Source organism: Loxodonta africana, chromosome 4 (genome assembly GCF_030014295.1).
Source record: "Loxodonta africana isolate mLoxAfr1 chromosome 4, mLoxAfr1.hap2, whole genome shotgun sequence".
Lineage (NCBI taxonomy): Eukaryota > Metazoa > Chordata > Mammalia > Proboscidea > Elephantidae > Loxodonta > Loxodonta africana.
The window spans coordinates 82,940,409-82,949,432 of NC_087345.1; the positions used below are offsets into that span (position 1 = coordinate 82,940,409).

Below are 9,024 nucleotides of genomic sequence, written 5' to 3' on the forward strand. Positions count from 1 at the left end.
AGCAATAAAATAAATTATGCCTTTCATTGATGTTATTTTAATTTCAGTTAAAGAGATACATATTTTGCTAACATTACTGAAAAACATATAAATAAAAGAAACTAAAAGAGAAAAAATAGAATTGAGAAAAATATTTGATAAGTTAGAGAATGTATTGAAAAATCAGTAGCCAATTTTTATATTGCAGTAAATAACTAAAAGGCAAAGTAAGAAAAAAATATCATTCACAATAGTAAAAATGGAACATTATTGAAAAGAAAAACATGATTCTCAAAATGAAGAAGTTGGTTTAAAGGTATAAAATATGATCTGAAAAAAAAGAAAAGTTATTTTATTCTTGGGTGTAAAGATATAATGTCAGAAATATAACAATCCAGCCAAAACTAATGTACAAAATTTAATACAATTCTCAGTAGAATTGCTACAGTTCTTATTAATCACACAAAATTAATTCTAGATTCATGTGAAATAATTAAAACTCATAAATACCCCATAAGTGTATGAATAAGATTCATTGAAAAATTAAAATACATATTGACCTAGAACAGAACAAAGAATACAGAAATAGATTTGTTCAAAAAAGCCAGTGTATTATACTGCAAAGGTGTAATTTAAGTAGGATGTGAAAAATATTATTTAATGAATGCTGATATCCCAACAACTTACTGATCTGTAAATAAACAACATTGGGCCTATTTTTCATATCACACACAACAATAAGAAATCCCAACAAAACATGCAATATAAGAACTACAGGAATCTAAAAAAACATGCAATGCCATGGGTCAAGACATTTCTTAACAAAATCAGGACAATACACTAAAGAAAATCTATTTTTGAATATATGTAATTTAAAACATTTTGCAAAACAAAACATACTATAAACTGAGTAGTAAAAAATATGTGGCAGGTTAATATTTATATTATAAAAAGGCCTCTTGCATATTGCAAGATGATACATAAATAATTCAAAAAGAAAATAAAAATAGGTAATTTGCATAATAGGAAATCGAAATTGGAGTTTAGCAACAAATACACGACAATTTGCTAAAACTCAGTAACGGTAAAATCCAAAAGATAATGTTTATGTTGAGAAAGCTCTTGCCCACCTTGCTGACTGAAATTCTTAGAAAATGACTATCTCACACAGTGTCTGTTACAATGTAAATTGTTCAAGCTTATTTTGTACAGCAATCATAAAGCATCTCAGTTAAGAGTGCACGGTAACTTCTGGTTCTGCCAAGGTGTTGTTGTTGTTAGGTGCCATCAAGTTGGTTCCGACTCATAGCAACCCTATGTACAACAGAACGAAACACTGCCCAGTTCTGCACCATCCTCATAATCGTTGTTACGCTTGTGCCCTTTGTTGCAGCCACTGTGTCAATACATCTCACTGAAGGGCTTCTTCTTTTTTTGCTGGCCTTCTACTTTACCAAGCACGATGTCCTTCTCCAAGGACTGAGCTCTCCTGATAACATGTTTGAAGTATGTAAGATGTAGTTTTGCCATCCTTGCTTCTGCGTAGTTCCTTCCCATTACAATTAAAACACTATGGATATAACCCAAGAAACAAGTGTGGAAGTCCCCAAAAGATAGAAATATCCAGCATATAATCAAATATCCCTTCTCCTACCAACAATCAAGAAAATAACAACACGAATGAGAATGACACACCAACACAAGATGAACCAGGTATTGGGTTTATCTGTTATTGGATTTTAAAGGAATCCTCATAAAAATGTTTCAATCAGCAATTATGAATTATCTGGAAACAAATGAAAAAAATGAAAGATCTCAACAACAAAGAAATAGGGGTAAAAGAAAAGAACGAAATGGAAATTACTAAATTATAAATAGGCAAATAAATAACTTAGGTAAAAAACTTGTTTGATGAGTTCAGTGTTGCTATTAGGTGCCTTCTAGTCTGTTCTAACTTACAGCAACCCAAGAAGGAAATGCTGCCCAATACTGTGCCATCCTCACAATTGTTGCTGTGCTTGATTGTTGCATTGTTGCAACCACTGTGTCAGTCCATCTTGTTGAGAGTATTCTCTTTGCTGACCTTCCAGTGAGTTCAATTTAAAAAGAAAAACTCTGCCGTTGGGTCAATTCCAACTCATTGCGACCCTATAGGACAGAGTAGAACTACCCCGCAGGGTTTCCAAGGAGTGGCTGGTATATTCGAACTGCTGACATTCTGGTTAACAACCATCCGTGCTCCAACGAGTTCAATAGCGGAGTGGAAGTGACAAGAGGAGAGAAACCATGAATGTCAGAATAGCTCAATATAATTTACTCAATCAGGGGAAAAAAAAGAAAAGAAACTAGAAAAAAAAAAAAAAGAGAGTCTCCGGGGCCTGCGGGACAATAACAAAAGAGCTAACATTTCTGCTATTAGACTCTCAGGAGAAGAGAAAGAGTGTGGGGCTGACAGCGTACTTGAAGTAGATTTTTACATCTGAAGTGATATTTAAAAGTAGGTGATAATAAACATATATACTAGAAGCATAAATCAACCATTAAAAGAAAAAATAGTATAGGTTATAAGTCAGCCAAAAACATCAAACCAAACCTGTTGCCATTGAGTTGATTCTGACTTCTGGCAACTCCATGTATTATAGAGTAGAACTGAGTTCTATAGGGTTTTCTTGGCTGTTATCTTTATGGAAGCAGATTGCCAGGCCTTTCTTCCCAGGTTCCAGTGCGTGAGTTCCAACTGCCAACCTTCCAGTTAGTAGCCAAGTGCAAATCTCCAAAATCACCAAAAGTGCAAGGGATAAAAGAAAGTCATAAGTAAACTGGCCTTCATCAAAATTAAACGTTTTGTGCTCTATGCCGTTAAAATGGTGAAAACACACAATGGGAGAAAATATTTAAAAATCATATATCTGATAAGAGACTTGTATCCTGAGTACATGAAGAACAGTTAGAATTCAACAACTAAAACACAAATAACCTGATTAAGAAATGAATAAATGATTTCAATAGACGTCTCTTCAAATTAAGATATACAGATGATCAGCAAGCACATGAAAACTTACTCAACGTTATTAGTCACTTAAAAAACAACAACAGTTGTAGAGTTGACTTCAACTCATGATAAGCCCAGGTGTGTCAGAGTAGAGCTGTGCTCCATAACCCAGTGACCCAGTGCCGTCGAGTCGATTTCGACTCCTAGCGACCCTATAGGACAGAGTAGAACTGCCCCGTAGAGTTTCTGAGGTGCTCCATAGAGTTTTTAGTAACTGATTTTTCAGAAGTAGATAGCCAGCCGAGTGCGTTAACCGCTCGCACCACCCATGGACTCACTATTAGTCATTAGAGAACTTTAAGCCACAGTGAGACACCATTATGTACCTACCGGAATGCTAAAATTAAAAAGACTGATAGTTCTAAGGGGTGACATTGATGTGAAGCAACTGGAGCTTTTATGCATTGATGTTGGGAATGTAAAATGTTAAAGGTATGTTGAAAAAAGTTTGGCAATATTTAAAAAAAATAAACATGCCCCTAACCTATAAAAACCATTCCACCCCACTCCAAGGTATCTACTCATGATAAATGAAAGCATTTTCCATACAAATTTTATAAAGGACTGTTCATAGCAGCTTTACGGGTAATAGGTACAAGCTGGAAATAACCCTAAACCCATCAACATTGGAATACTCAGCAGCAAAGGAATAAAATATTAATGCATACAACAATAGCGACAAATCTTAAAATCATCATGCTTAGTGAAAGAAACCAGAGCAAAAAATTGGTGTAATACTGTACGATTCTATTTAATTAAAGTTCTACAGAAAACAAACTAACCTGTAGTTAGCGGATGACTCATCAGCGGTTTCCTGGGGACCAGAGGTGTGCAGAAAGGGTATACGAGGGATTACAGAAGTGCCTGAGGATACTTTAGGTGTGACAGATATGTTCACTCTTTTGATTATGGTAATGTTTTCATGAGAGGGTGCATATGTCAAAACATCAAACGGTATACTTTGAATACATAGCGGTTTATTGTATATCAATTTCCCTTCAATAAAACTATTTAAAATATAGGAAAGTGAACTGCATAACCTGAAGTTTGATGTTTTCCTACTGTCTCTAAGGACACTGGAGCGAAGGCAGCCTCTGTCTTGCTTTTGCCAAATAAAATTACTCCAAAGATTTGTTAGAGAATTTGGAATGTAAATCACCAAGGACCCTTTGCTCATACATTTATTCGCATGAGAAAATCAAGGCTTATCTTTTCCAAACCTGTGTATCTGCCCTAAGATACTGAAATACCAACTTTTTCAAAATAAGAGAGTTTCCAGCATTCCGCTGCCATTAGAATTGTTATTTTTCCTTTTAAATGCTAAAATACACCAGAAAATATTTTCTTAGGCCTGTAATACTAAAATGTCCATCTTGAGAAAGCCAGTGCAATTTGTTGGCGACGACAATCTCAGACAGCTCTCTGCGTGTTCGGAGAAGCTGTGAGCGTCGGCGTGGATGGGTGAGCAAAAGTAAAGAGCTGTTCACATGAAACGCTTCTGCGCATCCACCACTTGCAGCTTCGTGGCTTTAAGAACTACTCTTTTTAAACAACTTCCAGAAGTTATGATTTACTGAACGGGAAAGTAAGTATGATATAGTCTACAATTTTTTTTTTATCAGTAATACTTCCTTTTATAAAACCTTGACCACAGTTTTTCCAAGAATAAAGATATTTCACCTGTCTGTATTAAAAATTAGATATGTGAATTGTAAGTTGTAGATTTTACGGTCTTCCATATGTATATACGTGTGTATATAAACATGTACACACATATGTATACACATACATATACATACGAAGGAAACCCTGGTGGTGTAGTGGTTAGGTGCTACGGCTGCTAACAAAAGGTCAACAGTTTAAATCCATCAGGTGCTCCTTGGAAAGTCTATGGCGCAGTTCTACTCTGTCCCGTAGGGTTGTTATGAGTCAGAAACGACTCCACTGCAATGGATTTGGTTTTGGTTTATATATATATAAATATATATATAATGTCACAGTAATAAGTGGGTGTATAAAGGAAGTCTAACATGGAAAATATGAAAAAGTGACATCAGCTACACAATCAGTCTCAAACTGAAAAATAAAAGCCACCAATGTGTGTGTGTGTGTATGTGTGTGTGTATTTGTCCCATCATCTCTCCAAAAGACTGACTTCAGTAGCATCGCTCATTAGAGAGCCTGCCTCCCTTCAAATATTTATTGGAAGATAAAATAAACAGAGATCAGTCAGTTACACACGTGTCAGTTTATTGAATTTTGTCTTATGATAGCTTGCAATATTTTGTAAGAAAAAAATGGATACTTTTCTACAGAGCGTTGAGAAATTCCCTTAGGGTGTGGAGCTGAGCAAGGTTAACAGTGAAAGAGGTGTTGCCTGAGAGATAAGGAGAAAGGATTGCAGAAAGATAAGCAGTTGCAGAAATCATTCTTCACTGTTGTTGTTATTAGTTGTCACCAAGTAGATTCCAACTCATGGCAACCGCATGTGTGCAGAGGAAAACTGTGCTGTGTAGGGTTTTAAGGCTGTGACTTTTCAGAAGCAGGTGACCAGGCTTGTCTTCCAAGGTTCCTCTGGCTGAGTTTGAACTGCCAACCTTTGGGCTAGTAGTCAAGCACTTAACCCTTTGTGTCACTCAAGGACCTCTAATCTAATCTAATATATATGTCGAATGTCTGTATTCATTCCCTGGGAGGGTTCTCACTTTCAGGCAAGCAAGCCATAAGCCTAGGTCAGTGCTTCTGCCATGTATTGGTTACTGACACCCTGTAGGTTTAATAGAATGAATTGGTCAAAGAGATGTGGTTGTTCTGCTAATTCACTATAAATAAAATACGGTAAAATAAACCATGAAAAGAAACTGTTCACAAACTAACCAACTGGGATTTCAGGGGATTTTTTTTTTTTTTCATTCACTGATGGAGGATTAAAAGCATTAAGACATGGATTGTAAATTACAAACATTCGAGTCCCCTACTAAAACCCTACTACAGTGATTAATTTTTGATGCCTGAGAAAATTACTGTGGAACAGATTTTAACATAAATTCAGGCTAAAAAAATTTTGACTCTGGATTTTATATTGCATTAATAGATAAAGTGAGGAGGCAAACATACTATCAATGAAAGTAAATTACTTATTTGTAAGATCAGAGAAGGAAGAGCAGATAGTAATAACTTCTATCAGCCAGGAAGGTAACACGAAGAAGCAGAAAAGTAAATCACTTTACAATGTCACTTAATTGATAAAAATATCTAGTATTTAAAAGAAAAAAAATGGACAAGTATTTCTAGTAATAGAGTCAAAGATAGAAAAAATTTAATAAGCTAATTCAAATCAGAACAGCATGAATTTAAGTCCAACTAGGAATAAGTAGTTTTATCTATGTCTGCTTGGTAAATTTAGGATATATAAATTTATTCAGATAATATTCTTTAAATATTAATCATATAACAGGATTGTCCTAGTTGTTCTGGCTATCACAGTAAGAAAGATTCAGAAAATGACCTCATTAAATACATTCTCCAGCTAACCACTTCGATAATGGCAAGTATCGTTTGTTATGAGATCACAGGAGAGTGCATGTGGGCTAAGATAATTTCAGAAATCTTTCCAGAGGAAGTGGTGCTTCAACTGAAAATCAACAATGAATAGCTGTTACTCAGATTAAATTGAGGAATATGGGACAAAGTACACAAGAAAAGCACTTACTACATTACCTGGCATAGAGTACATGGTTAACAAATGGACAATGTTAGCACGCAGGATAAGGGGAGAGGAATAAGAGATGTGGAAGATTATGTCTTCTGTTTCAGGCACTACTGACATGGGAAAGCATGTAATTTGCACAAGTAGGTATGTTTGGTAGCAGGTTCAATACATAATTAGATATGTTTGGCAGGCAATTCAAGATGTAAGCCAGAAAAAAAAAAATCCATTACTAGACATGGACAGTTAGTAATCATTAACGGAAAGACGTTATATAAAATTGTAAAAATTGTGGGAAAAACAAGGAGAAAATGAGTAGTGAGAAGTAAAGAGAACTAATTGGTGGTTCAGTGGTAGAATTCTCACCTTCCATAAGGAAGACTCATGTTCAATTCCCAGCCAATGTACCTCATGAGCAACACTGCTGTTCTGTTAATGGAGGCAGCAAGCAATGTTGCTATGATGCTGAACAGGTTTCAGCAGAGCTTACAGACTAATACAGACTAGGAAGAAAGGCCTGGCTATCTTCTTCTAAAAATTAACCGATGAAAACCCTATGGATACCAACCAATCAGGGAGAGTTTTGATAGGCTATGCATGGGGTCTTCATGACTCAGGGACTGAGGGACTGCCTGAACAGCAGCTAACAATAGTAAGTCTAAGGAATCAAACAGTCAAGAAAGTAAGATTATATATATATATATATATATAAAGACAAGGAGGGAAGCTCGTATGTGGTTTCATAACTAAGGTTCAGGATTTTTCATAGGAGAAAATATACTTTTCCAAAAAATAAACAAGTAAAGCTGGAACACATACCCTGTGTTGTACTCAAGACTCTTTAGAGTGAGTTCAAATGATATATTACAACAAGATTCTTTTGGCAAGGACCAAATTGTCAGCAAAAAACATAGCATTAATGTGAATTTTTATTTAGCTTGGAGTCCAAATGACATTTTTGCTACCCATAAAATCATATCACATTAGCAAAAAAATCTACTCATACCTGTAGCATGATTTAAAAAATAATAGAGAGAAAAAAGAGTGGTTAAGTTAGATTTCACAGTGATAAATCATCTATAAAATTATCTCTCTGAATTATTGGACATGCAGATTGGACAAAGCTATCAGTGATGGAAAACTATACAATAACAACATTCATACTGCTTGCACTGACAGATGACCCTCAGCTGCAGGTACTGATTTTTATCTTTCTGTTTTTCACCTACATGTTGAGTATAACCAGAAACCTGACCATCAACACACTCACCTTTGTGGATGCCCAGCTTAAAACTCCCATGTGCTTTTTTTTACAAAACTTTTCCTTCTTAGAGATCTCATTCACCTCTGCTTGTATTCCTAGATATTTGTATAACATAGCAACAGGTGACAATGTCATACCTACAATGCCTGTGTCATCCAACTGTTTCTTACTGACCTCTTTGCAGTAACAGAATTTTTCCTCCTGGCTGCCATGTCCTATGATCGCTATGTGGCCATCTGCAAACCCCTGCATTACAAGACCATTATGAGCAGCAGAGTCTGCAAGAAGCTCCTGCTTTGCTGTTGGTTAGCTGGATTGTTGATCATAATCTCGCCACTTAGTCTGGGACTAAATCTGAAATTCTGTGACTCAAATGTTGTTGATCATTTTCTCTGTGATGCTTTGCCCCTCCTGAAGATCTCATGTTCAGGCACATGGTTCATGGAGCAAACTATTATAATCTGTACTGTACTGACTCTCATCTTGACCCTCATGGGTGTAGTTCTGTCCTACACTTATATTATCAAGACAATTTTAGGGATCGTATCTAACCGGCAAAAGAGAAGGGCCTTTTCCACCTGTTCGTCACACATGATTGTGGTTTCCATCACCTACGGCACATACATGTTCATCTATATGAATCCTACAGCAAAGGAAGAAATGACCACTAATAAAGTGGTTTCACTACTCATTTCTCCTATTTCACCTATGTTAAATCCATTTATTTATACCCTGAGAAATAAGCAAGTGGAGAACGCTTTCAAGGACTCAATCAAAAGAACTGCAGCATTCTTAAACGGGTAAAACTAAAATAGAAGTCAATAATAGTATTAAAATAAAAGGTGAATGGCTGATAAAACTTTCTACGGATGCTTGTAATTTTCTTTAACTGTAAGAAATTACATTTCAGTTATTGTATCTTTCTTGGGTCCTCTTTACATTTATTTCATTGCACTTTGATTAACTCATTCATTTCCTCTGCTTTTTACACAAATTTTTGTAGAGGATTTTATCTAAGTA

General features: G+C 35.5%; 1 pseudogene; it reads left to right on the plus strand.

Moving 5' to 3' along the window:
• Positions 1-7,873: 7,873 nt before the first annotated feature.
• Positions 7,874-8,808, plus strand: LOC135231309 (olfactory receptor 6C2-like; annotated as a pseudogene).
• Positions 8,809-9,024: the final 216 nt, after the last annotated feature.